Consider the following 5,750-nt stretch of genomic DNA (forward strand, 5'->3'; position numbering starts at 1 on the left):
CAAGGGTTGAGATCCCCTTACCGGTCATCTTTTTTTTTTTTTTTTTTTTTTTAGCATAACATACTCTCAACCAAACTCTTGATTCCCTTCAAAGCCTCTCAGCCAACCTGTCCTTCCCAAGTCTTTCCTGCTCAGTGAATGGCATTCCATTTCATTCAAGCCAGAAACATCTCAATTTCCCTCATCTCTCACATGTAAACCATCTGTAAGTCCTGTGGTTTCTACTTTCACAATAAATCTCAAATCTACCTACTTCTCTTTATTCCCCTTCCACAACTGTGGTCTAAGCCAACACCTATACTCCAGCAATGGCCTCCAGACTGATTTCTCTGATATACATCTTGCCACCTCCATCCCAACCCCTGCCCCTGTATCTTCACTGAGAACAGGCTAAGAGCAAACTTTTAAGAATTTCTTACTGTGGTCCAGGAAGCCATGCACAATTTGGCATTTTGCTAGTCTCTCAAGCTCATCTCATTCCATTCTCTTCTTCACTACCCAAGAAGCTAAAACCTGATGTCCATTCAGTTCCTGGGACAAGCCCAGCTCTTTCCCACCTCAGGGCTTTGCATAAACTGTTCCTCTTTCCTTGAACAATCTCCACCTTCTCCTTTCATGTGTAAGTATACTCCCTTTGCCTAATTGCACTTGACTTTTGGTATAGTGATTGACACATAGTAAACTCTCAGCAAGTATTTGTTGAGTGAGTGCAACAAATGAATCTGACTGGAAAATTCTACCAACCACCCATCAGTTAGTGAGAAAGACAAGGGGAAACCACTCACTATGTGCCAGAAAATGCCTGTTAGAAAAACAGAATGAAGTTGATAGGGTTATCTAAGACTGGTACTTCTTTTCCTTAAGGATTTGCCAATTTTATTGGGCAGATGGAAAGTAACCAAAATATTGAAAGAACAATATTTAGACAATTTAAATCCTTTCAGAAGAAGGTAGGGTATAAATCAGGAATAAATAATAAGTACTTAGGCAGCAGCAGTACAGAAAAGGATTAATTGCCAAATGATTAGCATAAACTTATGGTTCCCAACATTTTCATCACCAAGGATATTTGTTTCATTATGCTTTTCCCACAAGGACCTCACATTTTTGAAAATAGTTGTCTACTAAGCAAACTACACTTACTATGCAATAATTAATTTATTTTCCATTTTAATCATATAATCACAAAGTAGACACATATAGCCCCTAAACAGGGCATTTAATCAACATGTTATGAAAAATGTAAGCCAAAAGTAAGGCCAGTTGGCTTTGTTTTAATATCAATAGAATTTTCATTGTTTTTTAAAAAATATTTAAAATATCAATGCCAACTTCCACCTGGTATTTTATTCAAAGCTTTAACCTATGTATTTTGTAAAGAAAATAATGCACATAGTTTATTTATCTTTTTTCTTCATGAAAGTCTTCCTGTGGCTTTTTGTGGATTAGTAACTGCAAGTGAATCAAATTCCTTGGGGGAGAGAGAAACTATTTTATCATAATGGTATTTTGAAAATAAGGTAATCAAGGCTTTGATAGGTTACCAGAGACAAAATACATAGCAGAAAGCTCTATGTCCTGGCAGAAGCTGCCATGGAATTCTAGTGGTTGCCCTGCAGCAGTATAGAGAGAAAGGAAGGGGAAAGAGATGAATAAAACTGTCCTTTAAAATGGACCTATTGGGTATCTTTTTATCCTACCATTATGGTAGGAAGTAACAGTACAAACTAGTTAAAACTAATTTAATCACTATAACTCTCTGTTCTTCCTCTGTACTTGTTATGTAATTTTAATTATTTTATGTAAGAAAATAATCTAAGTGATTCATTTTCAGAAATGACTTATCTGAGGGTGTTTTATTGAGATGGTAATTAGTTACTAGCCCCTTTTGTTTTCTTCATTTTCCCATAGGGTTGCTGAACAGATAAGGCTCTTCTTGAGGTGGTAATTAGTTGCTGGTTCCTTTTGTTTTCTTCATTCCCTGGTGTTACTCCCTTCACAGGGCTTTAGCGAGCCATTTTTGGGAGCTTGTTCTGAGCCCCCAGACAAAGGAATTCCTTGTAGACGTGTAATAAATTTTAGGCATCATTCAGGACAATTGTGCACCCCATAGTACTCAGCCAGTGAGGAATGGGGGGGAGGGACTAGCACACTGGAGAATAAATTGCTCGATGTAACCATTTCAGGTGTGCCTTCCTTTCAGACACACCTGAACCTTGCAAGGCCATAATTAAAGTCTTGCTTTGTTGTCCCTTGTGTCTCTGGGTCCATCCTTTGGCATTGGATGGGTGAGGACATTTCTAACAATTGGGGGCTCATCTAGGATCTCTGCGACCACAGGACTAGGACCCCAATGGAGGTGGAGATCTGACCCACCCAATTTCAGGTGGCCTGCTCTGTTTGGGTGCCTCAGCTTCTCACAGGACTGCAGATATACCTGAGACTGTTATTCTGAGGACAGCAGAAGCAATGCTGGGGAAAAGAAAGCAAGCACGGTGGCAACCGGGCAACCTCGTGCACAAGCCAAGGTAGGAATTGGATTATGAGTACTACCTTGGTGGTTGGGCATTTTTGGAGGTGGTCAAGTGGGTGACTGAGACATATCCTAGATATGAAACAAGTGTGGAATCTCGATCCATGGCATCTTCTCCCTTGAGGAAAATGGCTGGAGATGGACAAAGTGGTTCCTGACATGTGCAAAAAACCTCCAGTAAAAGGGGGTTGAGTACATGAGAAAACTCAGACTGGTGGATCACTGACCTAAAACAAAAATGGGAAATAAGAATTCTAGGCCTATGGAAACAAGGAAGGGAGGAATTAAGGAGATTCTTCCCAACATTCCCTCATATAGGCCCTTGGGGGGAATGTTAAAGGACCAGGAGAAGAATTCCCAGACAAGGAGAAAGGAGAAACAGAAAATGATTAAGTACTGTTGTTTTATTTGGACCAAGGAACTAATTAGTAAACCTTCAGTCTTCTGGCCACAATTTGGCTCAGAGGAAGACTGGGTCTGTCAGGCCCTTGTCCTCTATGTTAATGATAAATCCTCATCCTCCCAGGAGGAAAAGGATTGTGCTCTATGCTGGTTACCAGGAGCAACTCCCATGTTTCCTCTTAAAATTGAGGGAGAAAACCCCAAGAAAGAATCCTGGGACCCACTGTCCTGCCTTCCTCTTCCTTATGCCCCACAGAATGGGAAACAATAGGGCCCTAGGCAGACTGAATGTTCAGATCCCAATGCAGAGTCCAAACACTTGGCCTCTGTGAATCCATATCCTAGCCTAAGGAAGGAATTAGAACAATGTAAGAAAGACCATAAAAATTTTCCTCTCCCTTTGAGGGCCTCTAAGGAAACCTCCAAAATGTTTCCCATTAGGGAAGTCCCCATGGGGCAAGGAGAGATCGGATTCATGAATGTCACCCTCATGAGTACCGAAGTTAGAAATTTTAAAAAAGGAAATCAAATCATTATTAGAAGACCCGTTTCATCTGGCAGATCAGATCTACCAATTTTTAGGGCCCAGCTATTACATTTGGGTTGAAATGATGTCTATAATGAGCATCCTCTTTACAGGGGAAGAAAGAGGAATGATTTGGAGAATGGCTATGTCTATCTGGGACAGACAACACCTTCCTGGACAGGGGGGCCTGTCTGTGGAACAAAAGTTCCCAAATTTGGATCCCAAATGGGATAATAACGATCCCAGAGATAGGGCCCAAATGCAGAGAGTAAATCGTCAAAGGAATTAAAGAATCTACCCTGAGGTCACAAAATGTTTCCAAGGCCTTTGATCTTTAACAAGAAAGAGAGAAAACTCTCTGCCTTTTTTCAGAGGCTCAGAGACCAAATGAGGAAATACTCTGGGTAGACCTGGAAGACCCAATAGGACAGCGTCTCTTGAAAGTTAATTTTGTAACTAAAAGCTGGCCTGATATTACTAAAAAGTTATAGAAATTAGATGGTTGGAATAAAAAACCAACTGAGGAATCAGGGAGGCCCAAAAGGTGTTTGTGAGGAGGGAAGATGAGAAACCAAAAGCAAAGACCACGGTATCCACAGTAGAAAAAGTAGTTAGAAAGAATCTGGAATCAAACCCTCCTCGCCAGGGATGAAAGAACCCTAGATTCCAGTCAAGAGACCAAAGGGGCCCTCATGGAGAAAAACCTCAAGCTAGCAACAGGTGCTATAAATGTGGGAAACCTGGTCATTTTAAAAGAGATTGCCCCATATGGGAAAAGGAAGAACAGGTGATACCTCTCAAGACTTCTGATGAGGATTATGGAGGTCAGGACCTTCCCTTTCGTAAGGTCCCATTAGGAACCCTAGATAAACTTAAGGGTGGGACCTAAGGAAGAAGAGGCAACTTTTTGACACAGGAAAAACCAAAGATCAATTTGTTAAAAACTGTATACTGGCCATATCCTCTACTTCGTCTTCCCTCAGGTTAAAAGGGCTTCTTGCTCAGACCCCACCTCTTGAATTTACTGTACCTGGTGTTAATCAAGACCTGGAAGGAAGGCAAGCTTCAGCCGAGCTGGGAAGATTCCTACCAGGGCTCCTCACTACCAAGACTGCTATACGAACTGCTAAAAAGGGGGTGGACTCATTCTACAGAAACAAAATGGGGATTGGAGGTTGGGACTACCTCTGGAAATTGATATGGACAGGATGGACTGTTATACCAGGGATTAGAGGACAGACAGGATACATGGATACAAATGCCTGGGTAGAATGGGTTAAATTTTCTGTGCATGCATTGAACAAAAGCAATTGCTACACATGCGCTGCAGGACGGCCACAGGAGCAGGTAATTCTGTTTCCTCTAGGTTGGGATACAGACCTGATGGGAATGTACTGTATGATGGCTCTATACCAAGACAAGGACGCATGGGGAAATGAAACTTGCAGGAGCCCGTTGTTGCTTTTCCCAGCACTACAAAGATCACATCCAAGGGCGATCCTTTCCTCCTCCGTAGGGATGATGAATCACTCCTCTTGCCTCTCCAGGTAGAGGGAAGAATTCAATAAACCTGTAGATCTATCGACTCATACCCACATCCTAAATGTCTCTAGTGAGCCAGGTTACAACTATTCCAACCTGCGCATCCCCCAGGGAAGATGTTTGGTGGTATTGTGGGAAAAGGAACCTACCTAATCTGTTGCCGTCCAACTGGACTGGAACTTGTGCATTAGTCCAATTGGCAATTCCATCTGCTTTGGCATTTCATACCTCATTGAAAATAATAGTGTCCACCATCAAAAGCGAAGGACATTAGAAGGGTCATTTGACTCTAATGTATACATAGATTCAATAGGAGTCCCGAGGGGAGTTCCAAGTGAATTCAAGGCCAAAAATCAAATAGCTGCAGGATTTGAGTCAGCACTCTTCCAGTGGTCCACTATTAACAAGAATGTAGACTGGGTTAATAATATTTATTACAATCAACAGAGGTTCATTAACTATACTAGAGATACCCTCCACGGGGTAGCTAGTCAATTGGATGCCACTAATTGAATGGCCTGGGAAAACCAAATCACACTGGACTTGATTCTGACAGAGAAAGGGGGAGTTTATGTCATAGTAGGGGGGAAATGCTGCACCTTTATTCTGAATAATACTGCCCTGGATGGGACCATTACTAAGGCATTACAAGGGCTTACTGCATTGGCAAATGAATTGGCTAAAAATGCAGGCATTAATGATCCATTTACTGATTGGTTAGAAGGATGGTTTGGGAGTGGAAGGGGG

Source organism: Galeopterus variegatus, unplaced genomic scaffold (assembly GCF_000696425.1).
Source record: "Galeopterus variegatus unplaced genomic scaffold, G_variegatus-3.0.2 Scaffold3951, whole genome shotgun sequence".
NCBI lineage: Eukaryota > Metazoa > Chordata > Mammalia > Dermoptera > Cynocephalidae > Galeopterus > Galeopterus variegatus.